The sequence below is a fragment of the Alligator mississippiensis genome, chromosome 3 (genome assembly GCF_030867095.1).
Source record: "Alligator mississippiensis isolate rAllMis1 chromosome 3, rAllMis1, whole genome shotgun sequence".
Classification (NCBI taxonomy): Eukaryota; Metazoa; Chordata; order Crocodylia; family Alligatoridae; genus Alligator; species Alligator mississippiensis.
The window spans coordinates 258,991,080-259,005,289 of record NC_081826.1 but is presented as its reverse complement, the minus strand read 5'-3'; positions in this window follow the sequence as shown (position 1 = coordinate 259,005,289).

Genomic DNA, 14,210 nt, shown 5'->3' with positions numbered 1-14,210 from the left:
TTTCTCCCCATAAACTGTGCTCTGTGACAATTTGGTTAGGATGGGCCCAGCAGAGGATACACACCTTACCCTATCTCTTTAAGTAACCTGAGCTGGATACATTCCTGAGGGAGGGGGGAAACCTGCTCCCTCTGCCTACGTGACTGGCCTCACACACCTGGGTTAGGGGCTTGCTCCCTGGAGAGCTAGGAACTGCCAGTCAGCCCAGCAACTAGTGTTGCATTTCAAATTGGTTGGCTGACAGCCAACAGGTGCCAGCCTCCATTGGACCAGGTAAATGAGATCACAAGGGCTATATAAGTTAAGGACTGCCCAGGAGGAGGGGGCAGCAGCCAGGAGGAAGACTGAGAGAGAGAAAAGAGTTGAACCATCTGAAACTTGTCCTTTCTCTCAAAACTCATGATCAAGGAACTGCCTGCCACCAGAGGGAATCTCCACCTGCCTCTGGATGATACTTGTGAGTAAGCTACCTGAGATCTAACCAGATATATAGCTTGCAGTAACTCAGATGTTTGATCAAAGGCTACCCAGCCATGGGAGTTTGCTCTATGCGATTTCTCTGATATTGCTCTACCCTGTACCCTATTTCAACCCTACCCCTTGTAACCAATAAAATTCTCCTTTGTACCTAGTGTGGGAGACTTATTGGGAGCGGGTCTAGATTATGCCTTGGGGCCCCCTTGGTCGGCTGACTAAGGGAGACCACTACTTGTGCTTCTGACTGAGGGAAGCATCCCAAGTTCTTGAAGTGAATCAAGTACCCTTGAGGGCTACTAGGCCTGTGTTTCCCAGGGTGCGCAGAGCCAGAATCAAGCCCAGCCCTGGGTGGTGGCAGTGGAACCCCCAGGCTAGTGTATGTGCTCCAGGAAGGGGGTTGGCCGGACGTGAGGCACCCCCAGGGAGGCACTCGGAGCCTGGAAGGTGGTCGGGCGCAGTGAGGTGGGTGGCTCTACATAGGAGCACCCCCTACTGGCCCGCCACACACCACAGCACTGAATTCGGCAATATCTCCCTGCCACAGCAGTCCCAGCCCAACCTCTGGCTCCCCTTCAGCTGCTGCCTTGACTCCTGTTACATGCTTGCCCTTTAACTTGGTGCTCAAGGATCTTGTCCCAGTAGCCCATCACTAGTTACACTACTGGCTTCCAATCTCATAGTCTTGCCCGTGCTACGACATTCTGGATGTGGAATACTCAGGTCTCCACAGTGAAGTAGAACAAGCACAGCTAAAGTCAGTAATTTCTGCTGGTATCTTCCTGCTAAATTACCACAGCAGAAAACACACTAGATTTGGAGCTCAAAGTCAAAGTATGGTTGCCAGAGGAAACGGACAAAAATTGCTCTAGCTAATGCCACAGGGCCTGATCCAAAGCCTAGAAAAATCAATAGAAAGCTTTCCATTAACTTCACCAGGCCTTGGTTCAGTCTCTTTACATTAGGAATAGTTACAGTTTCCCAAAAATCAGATGAACAACTTCCTATTGTGCCTGGCTAGTCCATAGTTACAAATTGGTTTGCTTGCATCCTATTCTGTAAGGTAGTGAAAATTAATCACCAGAGTTCATTTGACTAATTACAACAAACAAATGAATTGTCTGCATAGATCCTGAACTTCACAATCTGTTTATTGTTCAAACTTTTCAGACAATATTTACATGAATGCATTTCAACCCATAGATTATTTGTGCAATATTTGCTGTGTACATTGCTTCAGGTATTTTCTATTTGCCTTTAAAATGTCAAGCTGTTTTGACTGAAAATGATGTGTGATATACATATCCATGGATGCAATGTTGATAACTCTGGTGTAAGGTCTCATGATTATGAACCTGAAATTCACTTTTGCCAAATATTTTTCAATAGGTGCATTTACATGCACATATTAATGAGCAATAAATTCTGGTGCATGTTGCCCTAGAGTTTGTTGCTCCTGGATGCTGCATTTACACGTGCACACAGAACCATGCCACATTGAGCTAAGTTGGAGTAGCCCCAGCTGGCAGGGGGCCCTGGGGTTCAACCTGTCAGTCCAGGGCTGCTCTGACTTGGCTCATCATGCTGTGGAGGGGCTAGCTGGGACATGAGGGAGCTCCAGTTTGGGGCAGGCTGTGGAGTTTATTAGTTTCCTGCAGCCCAATAGGACTACACATAGAGACACCAAGATGTTTACTGTGGAGCTAATTAGGCAACTCTACGCTAAAATTGCATGTAGATGCACCCAATGAAACTTAAAATTAACTGCTTCTGTGAATAGTTCTTCAAATAATTTTGTTTTATAGAACATTAATGGAAAAGGAGTACAAGGCAGGGAAATAGGAAGCAAAAATACAATCCAAGCAAACTATTGAAAAATTGGAGGGAGTGGAGATGAATATTTTTTTTGTTGTATCTGATTAGTACTTCTATTAATCCTGTGCTCTGTCCAATGCAGGACAGCCCATGTGATAGATCCAAATTGCCCTCTGACTCACTTGGAACAAACTCTAATCTCACAATTTGTTAATCTTTGTTACTAATATAAATCACAAGTTGTAAATATCATAAATGGCATGAAGCATTTATTCGGACATCATGTGAAATTTCTTGCTCTAACAACATTTGCTTATTTCCTTTTCCCATGTATGGTTTCAAAGGTCATTCATTTTAGTATGCTTATATGCTTTAGGAGATGTATATATGACAGAAATATTTGAGGTTTTCCTAAAAGAAAGGAAAAAAATGATACAGTTCTGGTGGCTTAATAAGCTTGACATAAGCATGAATATCTACTGGCTTAATAGATTTAACTAAAAGCTGAGCACTGTAATTCCTTTTGTCCCTTGTGCTGACTTGTCCTTTTGCATAGTTGCACTGAAGTTGCACGAAGTTTTGTATTTCAGCACATTTCCATTGGGTATTAAAAAAAATGGAGACATGCCAGGTGAAGGTATCTGTCACATAAATAGAAGCATCCAGAATTTTTGGTCTGGAACTTCTTTTAATGAAATATGGAGAATCAGGTCATCCAAAACATTTTGGGAATTCATGCTGATTCCAATGAATGATGTCTGTAAAAAGAGAAAAAACAAAAATAGAAAATGTTTCATTTAGAATGTGAAAAGTTAAAAAAAACAAAACCATACAACCTAATGCTTTTCCTTCAGGCCAAAATGAATGTGCTTTTTACTTGTTTATTTGTCAATAATTTTTTTAAAATAAATCAGTTCTATTTAATCTAAAAGAAAATTTAGCCTTTTGATATTTTAGAACTGGCAGTGAACTAAACCTGCAGTTATTGGGATGGCTCAATATACAAAGTTCTGGACCGAAGGGTTTCTTTGGTCATACAGCCTTCTTTAATTTCTGTGCCAGGCACAAACACATGGATTATTTTCAATTAAATGAATGGTTTGCTTTTAAGAATCCATTCTTCCAAAGTGGTTTCTCTATTTGCTTTTCCTTCTTGTGATGCACCAGCAGTTTTGCTTTCATGTTGGAAATGTACCAAGATGACAAACATAGCCATGAAACTGTGCAAGAAATATGCAAATATCAGGACAAAATAGAATTTGGATGATGGACTATTTAATTTACAGCTGTACAAAGATAAAGGAATAAACAGCCCAGCCACTTAGTAGTGAGTGACAGGGTCTTTCACCACTATTTCCCTGGTATGAATCATGGACATCGTTCCAAGCTATGCAGAAGGCTAATAAAAAAATGTGAAAATCATTTGTGGGAAAATGAACCTATTATTGCAATACTAGTGTAAATATTATCACAGAGGTATTACTCGGGCAAATTATAATCGCACACTTTTCAGTGTGATTCTCTTTAAGGCAAAATATCTGCTACATTTTATTTATATAAAGCATTGGGTTCCTTTTCCAAGAGTAATGGGAGATGCAAGTGCTTGGCCCCTCTAAAAGTCCAGGCCACGTAGTCTTACAATGGATTTCACCCATCGTGCTGACAACCAATGGCAGGGGCAATGCAAAGAACATGTGACTGTGCACATGTTTTATAATACACAGTAGATCATTATGCAATTTGTGCCTAGGCCATCACAGAAGGCTACAAATGAGAGACGGGGAAGGCCAAGATATCTGAATACACATGAATACAGTGCAGCTAATTCTGTACTCCAAAGGCCCAGAGAGTTATTCCATACTGTAATCATATTCCAGTGCTCTGTGGGCATGCCTGCATGAGATGCTTAATGCGCAGAAGACCAATTCTAATGTGCATCAGCATGGCACAGGCAAAACCTGTGTTAATGCACTAATGTGCAGTAGATTTAGTTTAATGCATATTAATGTCACTTAAAGTGCTCATCTGTGGTAATACACAACAGTACTGATTATGGCACATTAATTTAAGTACCTGTCATTACAGGTACTAAATTTAACACGCTGTTATTATGATGAATTAATGAACATATACACGTGCCCAGTGAGTGGGTTTGATGAGAAATCAGGACAGGACAAGGATTTTTTATTTTCCTTGGAGAAGGTAAAGTACACAAGAGCAGAAGGACGTAAGGGAGAGGTACTTATGCTGGGATAAGGACAGCAATATGAGAGAAGGGACTGGAGGCAACTCCATATCACTTGCCTTTAGGAGCATTGCTGCTAGTGCTTTGAGAGTTAATGCTTTGTAAGGCAGTGCTATATTGGATATTCTATTTTCTAGCTAGAAAACATTTTGAACAATGGTGAGGACATTAAGCAGTGAAAGAAAAGCAAGAGGTTCAGATTGGGGTTCTGCTATTGAGTGCAAATCATGGCAAAAACCCAAGCCAGTAGAGTTCAGAGCCAAATTTCATTCCTGGTTTGATAGAAAATGAAGCTTTGCACAAAAAGCACAGGCTGCAACCCAACATAGTAGACAAAACTTCCTTCTTTCTCCCAAAATACACTTGTCACTGCCAAGCATAGAATAATCACTTAATCATTTTTAATGACAGCTATAAAAAATTACTCTCCCTGCATAATATGTGTTTTGCACCCATTTGGAGAAAGCAATGTGCTGCCAAAAATAATTACCCAACAACATCAAGTGTTCTGCTCCTCCAGGACCCCTCCTAAATCCTCTTTTGTAGGAACAACACATTGCTGAAGGAATTCAAAGAATAGCTCTTTTCTTTGTCAGTCTCAGAGGGAATGAAAGTTATATCTATTGTTTCTGATGATGCGGTTGACTTTTGTCAACGCTATAAAAATGTCAGTCTTAAACATGAATCGTGTTCTGCCCATTGTTTGAAGTTACTGGTACAAAATGTCTTTGATTTCTCACAGGCCAGCACAACACCTGGGCAGGCACCACTGAGAGAATAATTGCCCATTTCATTTTCTCCTTTAAAAGAAGATGTGTTCCAGCCAATTTGTGCTTTAAAAGAAGAAATACAGAAAGCCATGGACATTAACTGGAATGGGATGTGCAAACAAAATGAAATTCCACTTTACACAAACCTAAGAAAGGTAGTTCAAAGTTACTGTTTGCTGTGCATTTTTGGCTCTAGTGAAGTATTTCTATCTTTAACACAGCAGGCAACCTAATGCAGGGGATTAGCACAAGTCCTGTGCGCACTTAACTACATTTTAGTGGCACATAGTTCTGCCACAGATGTAGTTCAAGTGGAACACATTTGCCTATCATTCAATGTACTAATATGGGGCATAACATTTTTCATACAGCAAAATTAAAATGATTAGAGCTTCATTTCTTCTGTGTAGTTTACCAAGGCCTAGTTTCATGATTTCATGTTTTGCTATGATTGGTTTTCAACAATAAAGGGGGCACCAAATGCCTGTGGAATGTATGTTTGGAGGCTAAAATGACAAGCATTTAAGTGCTCTTCACATTTGCCACATAATGAAGAAGGGTCAGTTCTAAGCAAGGTACCTCAGTGCCAAAGAGGTAGGAGCTTAATAGAAGGAATTCAGAAAAGAGCACGTACAGTTATTACTGAAGGACAGAAGCAAGAGAAGAAAAGCACCAAATATGGTCTAGTTTGGACAAATGATACTGAAGCTGCAGAGTGGATCAAAGCAGTTTTTTTTCTTGACTGTGTACTCCATTCTGCCAGAAGCATCCTGTCTTTGCTGGCCAGCATATTATATTTATGACTGTGCTCTTACTAACCCCATCAAGAGTTCAGTACTGCTGTTTGCTTTTATGTTGAGTTGCACAATTTGAAAGTAGGGACAATACATAAGATTACAAACAGTCCCTGCAAATCATGCATGGAGAAAAGATTCTTAATCTTTCTGCTCCTACACACATGCCTTGTACGCTGCACGATGATCTAGCATGAACCTTCATGTAATGCCCGCTGAGAACTCTCACACAGGTACAATTACAGCTTTTTGCTGACACAGGAACTTGAGCAAGTGAGCGATGGTTCCTCTTTCCTTTCTCTTCTTTTTTTTTTGTGCACCAACACTAGATTTATTGCTTTTGGTGTTTGATTTTCAAAGTATTCAGTGGCTACATCTACTACTATGCAGTAGCGTTGCACGGCATAACTCCAGTTATTGTGCAGTCATTTAGTACTTGTATAAGCAGTCAGTGTCTTGTGTAGATGCGGCCAGTGTTGACCTAACTCTGCTTTAGTTGAAGTGACTGGGAGTTTTGCTGATGACTTTACTGGGAGCAGACTCAGGCCAATGCCATATTCATTTACACCCTCCACTCAATGCATACTAACATGAAGAAGAGAGAAAAAGATGAAGCAAGACCCAGTCCAAACCTGTGTCCCAGACAGGAAGACAATGTAAAAATCTCTATGGAGGTTCAAATGAATTTGTGAAACTTTTTTTGTTTGTTTTTGTCTTTTGGGGTATTTGTTTTGTTCTTGCTTTCCATTCCCCCACATGGGTACCAGTCTGACTTAGTACTCAGCCAACTAGTAAGGTAATTTTTCACTTTCCTACAGGGCTGAGGTACTGAATTGCAAAGACCTCAAAACTTGAGCAACACATACACATACATGCAGAATGCCTGAACATTGAAATACTGTAATTGGAATAAACAAATGATTATGAAAGATAAAGCAAACAAAAATAAGCTTTTTTTTTTCTTTTTTTCTTTTTTTTTTTTTAGTAGTATTAGCATTTTCTTGCTGTCCTTAAATATACCAAACTGCCATTGATTTCAGGAGTTACCTATCCATAACTAACATACTTATCCACAGCTAACTTGGGCAAAGACTTTATTTGTTAGCATGAAATGCAGAATTAAAACTTAACTTCTTTGTATGTATTCAAGACTAACATTAAGAAAATAATTTCTTCAGAGTAGATTACTGCATTGCCCTGATTTCAGGATTGCAAAGCACAACAATAAAATAGGTTACACTTGTTGAAAATTCTCCTTAGGGTTACTATTTCATGAAAGAAAGTATTGATAAATTTCAGTGATTCTTTCCTGTTAAAGATAATTGATTAGGATCTTGTTTTAAAAGCAAAATACAAGATGTTTTCCATCAAGCCTCAATATATTTTTAAAAAAACCAGCCAAATCTACCAAAATGAGGATGGTTTGGGGCTGAAATTACAGTCCTGCTATGACATTGTAAGTCATAAAAATCTCAGTTTTCCACTATAAAAAGTAAAACATTCCAGTCTGCAGAGTGTTGGAGAAAATTTGAAATAAAAAACACTAAAGGCTCAAAAATGGTAAGACAAACTAATCCCCCCCCCCCCCAATTATTTTTTTCTCTAAATGTCATGATTTTTTGGAGAGGGGGGGAAGGAGGGGTGAGGAATGACTTAATTGTTTTTGAATGCTTAGAGTTAGCAATACTGTTTTAGGTAAGTCGCTTCCTATCTCATCCTCGTTTTCCCCCTGGGGAAAAATACTGACCTTACTTCAATATCAAGAGACCAGATTGTTATTTGCTTTGCATATTCACCACGAAAAACTCTACACGCATGCAACCTATTTTTATAAACTAACCTATTTTTTAAAAATGTGCTGCTCTCAGCCTCTCTTCTATTGTAAACCTTTTGTGACTGACATAATCAGACTATGCACTGAAGGAAACATTTTCCATCCTCTTCTCTTCCAAAAGGCTGAATTGATGTCTTCCCTAGTTTGGAATCTGTGCTTCCTACTATATTTTAAAGTAAACTTTCATTTTTATGAAAATTTGGCCATGTTCTTTTAGCATTTTTTTTCTTACTCTTACCACAAAGGCTTTGAATATGCCTCTGAAAACCACTGAACAACAAAGCTGTTGTTGCTTCTCCTGCTTGATCTTTCTGGAAGGCCATTTCTACACAAGTCCTCCTTCTCTGTGCAGAATACTGCACATTGTAAATACAACAACCTTTAATTTAGTCATAGAAGAAAAATGCAATGGCTTGCTCCTCTTTCAGCTTTTGAATAATGCTCTGATTCAGGAACACTGATTTCAATAGCACTGCAGCCATTTATACCAGTGGAAAAAGTAAAAGTAGGCCACAACTAAAGCAAATGTAATGCCTAGATTCTGCTTCAAGATTTGGCATTCCAGGACTGAGCTGGCAAACTTTACAGATCACAAAAATTGCAGTAGAACTTTATTTCTTTTAAAAGTATGACAGTTCTTTATGCACTCAACATATGTGTGCACATGTTTGAGAAGACAGGCACGTGCAGAGATGGTGTTAATAAAATATTAGAAAACTCTAAGCATTCTGCCTGCAGCATGCACAGGTCAGTGAAGCTATAATGTTTTATAAAAAAAGATTTGACTGTAGCCAGACAGATGGCACCAAAACAACCAAGCAAAAAAAATTAAAAGCCATATCCTGATTGTTACCCATGCCTAGAGTGAAGTAGTTTTCCCATGCCATCCTGTGAAAAATAACTGAATCAGGAGACCAAGGGAGGAGGTATTCCTCTTTCTTTGGCTACCAAGTCATAGTCCCTTAGGCAAGTATCTCCCCCCAGCCCTTTTATCCTATAGCTCACAACCAATCTTGATATTTTCTCTATATCTCAAAGAATGTCACTCTTGATATCCCTTACATCACATTGTAGTGATCCCTTTATTCCCTTTAGTGCCAAGGGCACTAGGGTAGGGAGATGTGTGCTCACCCTCCTCCACTGAGGCCTAGGGCCCTACTCAACTACAAGGATTGACTGGGCAGAACTCATTTCACCCTCTGCACCATATCTGCTATTTCTGGTCTCCAGAATCCACGGTTTTATCTCCTTCACTTGATCCAGTTGTCTTCTGACCAGTTGCAACTTCTCTCACTTCTGGTCTTTTGTAAAGCCTCTACCTGAGAAAGTACCACTGTACTGGGAGCTGTCCAGCCATGATCAAGGTTTCTAGGAGCTCTTACTCATTCAGCTTGCTAGCTTGAAATGCCTCTCGCTCCCTGGCTCACAGTCTTTATAGCCCTATGGGGTAGAGTTGGGAATGGTCAGCTACCTGGATCTTAAAAGGAACACCCCCTGCACAGAACCTGAGCTCCTATTCCTCTGTTACTGTGTGGGATTAAAAAAAAAAGTCACAGTGATTCAAGACCTTTCATTTTCATTCTTGTGAAATATTTGTCAGTTGTGACCTTTTTAAAATTTTTAAAAATTTTCATTATTAGAAATTAACCAAACTTTAGACCTGAAAACTCCATTCAAACTGGGGGGGGGGAGATGACCTATTTGTGACAACATCAACATGAAGTTTTGATAGTTTCAAAGATTGTTTTCAAATTCATTGGAAATTGTGATATTTGTTCAAATCAGTCTTTTCCCAAGAAAAGTTCTGCTTTGGTGAATCAGTATCATTTGTTGAAAGACTGTTTCACTGGAACATTCTTGACCAGCTCTCCACTGTTCCCTTTTCTCTCTTTCCTGCCAGTTGCCTCTAAAAAATGAGGTGATTTTTTTTTTTAATTGTTCTAAGGTGTACAGCTGTGTTGCTCTTTTGGGTATTAATGTCTCTGCCCTGCTGCTGCACAGCAATGACTCTGCTTTGGGCTCTCTGTAACACTTCCTGACGGTCAGGGTGAGGAAATACTGGTGTGCAGCAGAATCCGGACACAGCACAATGCTGAAACTGGGCAGGCAGGCGAACATTGACAGGAACAGCAATGAGGTAGGACTAAAATATTTTATTCTTTTTTAAATGCCCATTATTCCTAGTCCTGCTATAGCTGGGTCCCACAAAACTCAGAGGCAGAAAGAAAAAAGGCAGGGGAAGCATGGGGAAGAGGAACAGAGAGACTGGAAAAGGAAAAAGGAGGGGAAGTGAATTAGGGCCTTGAGACAGCTACAACACGGGGTCCAAACTGAACTGGAATATAGGGACCAAAAAAAGACAACAGAAAGAATCCCAGTTGAACTGGGTTACCCAGTCCAGTTTTACTGCATACTGGTGCTGAGGCTAAATTTGAATTCTGATCACCGAGCCACTATTCAATCTTAATTTTCTTAAGGCCAGGTACAGACATTACTTTTACCAATATAAGAGATCAGAAACCATTCTAGGCCCGTACCAGAACAGAACTCTAGGACACAAAACCAGCCCATACCCATAACAGAATTTGGTACCCATAGATCGGTTTAAAAATGGCAGAACCTAGTCTAAGATTTTCCCTCTCCTCCTCCTACCCCCTACCCCTGGGTGAATGTGTGGTCCATTCACTACTTATCTAAACTACATACTTACAGAAAACTCTGTAATTTAGAGCAGTTCTGCCTTGGGCTTTTTGAATGTCTGTACCTAGCCTAGGTGCAGAGGGTCATTGTTCCTGCTGATTAAGTTTCAGAGCTTAGATTCCCTCAAGATAAAATATGGAGTATGCTACCAGTGATGGTATTTCAGTTTTTCTAGCTACAAACTCAACCAGGCAATCATGCATGTCCTCTGTTTTAAAATTATGTGAAAAAAACCCAAACCAAAAATGGTTGGAAATTGTGAGGAAAATTTGTTTTACTAGACTAATTTTCATTTTAACCCAAGTCAATGGCACAAAGATGCCACTCTGTTATTTTTAAGGGAACCAAGGGAGGCTTTTCTGGTTCAGCTCTGTTTCTACATTTGAGAATCAGCATAACTGTCCTATTCGCTACCACTAGCATCTATTCTTTGGTCTTTATAACTGAAGTTAAGAACAGATTATATAAAAACTACAGAGGAAAAATGAGACCATTTGATTTAAAATATATTCATTAACTCCAATGTTGTTCCTGAAGAACAGTCTTTATTGTAAAGGTAAATTAGTTTCTTTATTACCACTACTGATGGTGAGAGAACTTCTGTGGCATTACAAATGCTGGTTTCAAAATGTGTTAACTCTATCCTCTCTTGTGTTTCTGGCTTTACTTCTTTAGTCAAAGCCAAATACTGTACAACTTCTTCAATAAAATGCCAGTTGAGCAAAAGAGGCCAAAGAATGATTTGATTCTTTCACATTTTGGTGTAGAATCTGACTGACCCAAAGAGAGGCTGCTAATATTACAGATAGAATGAAAAATGGTTTATTTATTGGGAAGAAAAAATGTGTATATTATAGAATGATGTTTCATAGATTTAATAGATTTCTAGGGTTAGAAGGGACCTATTAGATCATCAAGTCCGACCCTCTGCTCTAGGCAGGAAAGAGCACTGGGATCAAGTGACCCCAGCCAGGTGCTTGTCCTCTTGAACACCTCCAAGGTAGGGGAAAGCACCACCTCCATTGAAAGTCCATTCCATGTTTTGGCAACCCTCACCAAAAATAATTTCTTCCTGATGTCCAATCTAAATCTATTCTCCTTTAGTTTATAGCCATTCTTTCTAGTAACCCCGAGGGGTGCCCTGGTAAACAGAGCGTCTCCTATTCCCTGCTGACACCCCCTGATGAGTTTGTAGACAGCCACAAGATCACCTCTCAGCCTTCTCATGCGGAGGCTGAAGAGATTCAGGTCCCTCAGTCTGTCTTCATAGGATCTTACCTGCAGGCCCTCTACCATACGAGTAGCCCCCCTCTGAACCCTTTCCAGGTTGTCCACATCCCTCTTGAAGTGGACGCAGTACTCCAGCTGCAGCCTCACCAATGTTGTAGCCATGATGGTCCAGAAATTATGCAAGATGCAAGGATTTCTTAGGGTGATATCTTATGTTTATTAACTATGTTGTCCAATAAAAAAAAAGATATCACCATAAGAAATCCTTTACTCTCACGTATTTAATGAGTAATCACTTGACTTCAATGGAGTTGCTCAATGGATAAATGTGGTCCTGGGTAAGTGGGACATTGCTGGGAGAGCTGGTTAAGAAACAACTTTTCCATCCCAGAAGATTTTTCAGAGTTTTAATTTTTTTCTTGCTCCAAATCAAGAGAAAATTCAAATTCCTAGAAGTGATCATGGTCTAAAATAGAGAGCAGTCCATTTAGCTGCTCCAAATATTTCATCTGGTCATTTTGGAATGTTTCATTATCTGATTTTGACCTTTTAAAATATGATTTTTGTGAACAGCTTTAGTCTCAATAAACACAATTTTCCAAAGAAGAAAAAATGTTAAAAACATTCTTGACCAAATCTAGTTGTTATCGTCATACTTTGTATTTTCACAAAGGACTACATTCTGGAATGTGAGGAAAGACTGAGTATAAGGGCTTTTCACTGGGGAAAAAAATTTGTTAGAAAAATGTTGACTAGCTTTGTTGCAGAATTCATGATGGGTAGCATCTGAAAGTTTTAATGTGGTCTGATCTGGAATGAGCTGTATAACATGTAAAACTAAAAGGCCAAACTTGGGCCAATCTCCATTACTAATTGTATATCATCCATTCAGTTTAATTCATTTCTGAGTCAACAGCAGCAACAAATGATGTAAGACAAAAATCTAATAAGCCAATCAACCAGTTTAAGAAAAGTTAGAGGAAATACATACTGAAAAAATCATTTCTGCAAAACTATCATATGCATCTCATCCATCTTGATGTTTAACATGATACATCAGAAAAGAAATACACAAAAATGCCTTAATTTTTCATATTGCTATCACTACTGCAGATAAAATACTACTGCTGTATCACTGAATATTACTGAAGAATTTCACAGGTCATTCCAAGGTGCAGGTTACAGGCACATGAAATAAATCCCACAAGCACACACACAAACAAACAGTTTTCATACACAGCATCAGGGTAACAGTTACTTTGCTAGGTGACAGTGGTCAGGGGCAAAAAGTCAGTTCCTACAATTGTCTTAACATTGCATAGAGAAAATTCTTTTTTTAAACTCGAACATCATTTTCTGAGAAAACAGCATGTCTTCTTCGTTATCTGTTCAAGTACATTCCTACCATATCTGTATTTATATTCATATATAAAATCCTTGTATTTTAATTTTTTACTTACCTTAGAAAGGCATTTTGCCTCTCTTTCTTTATATACAATGTGCCCCAAGTGTTCAAAACACTCATGATCCAGTTTCCAAAAAAAAAAAAAAAATACCCCTTTCCTTCTACACAGCTGCCTTAAAAATAGTGAGAGTCATAAAATACAAACTTACATATATACATACATAATTACATAAATAACAACTTCTACTTCTTCACTTCTGGTTGAAGAGCAAAGTTAAAAAAGTGGGTCAGCCGTGAGAAGGACTAGAAATTTTTTTTAATGAATCATAGAAAGAAGGACCAGAAGGGACCTGTAAGATTATCAAGTCCAGTCCCCTGCCACGGGCAGGAGGCAATTGGGCTCAAATGAGCTCAGCAAGCCTCCTCTTGAACGCTGCCGGGGATGACAACTGTACCACCTCTGCTGAGAGTGTGTTCCAGAATCTAGTTACCCAGGCGGAAAAGAAGGTTTTCCTTATGTCTGGCCTAAACTTTTCCTTGACTAGCTTGTGCCCATTGGTCCTTGTCCTCCCCAGGGGGTGGGGGTCTGAAAACTTTCTCTCCCAGATCCTGGTGTTCTCCCTTGACATATTTGTAGGTGGCTATCAAGTCACCCTGCAGCCGTGTTTTACTCAGACTAAACAAACCCAGATCCCAAAGTCTCTCCTCATAAGCCCTATCCCCCAGGCCCTTGATCATGCAGGTAGCCCTTCTCTGAACCCTTTTGAACTTGTCCACATCATTTTTGAAGTGCGGTGCCCATAACTGGACATAGTACTCCAGCTGTGGTCTCAACAACACCGAATAGAGGGGGAGAAGCACCTCTCTGGATCTATTGGCAACACATCTGCTGATGCTCACCAGACTTCTATTTGATCTGTTGGCGACTTCATCACATTGGTGG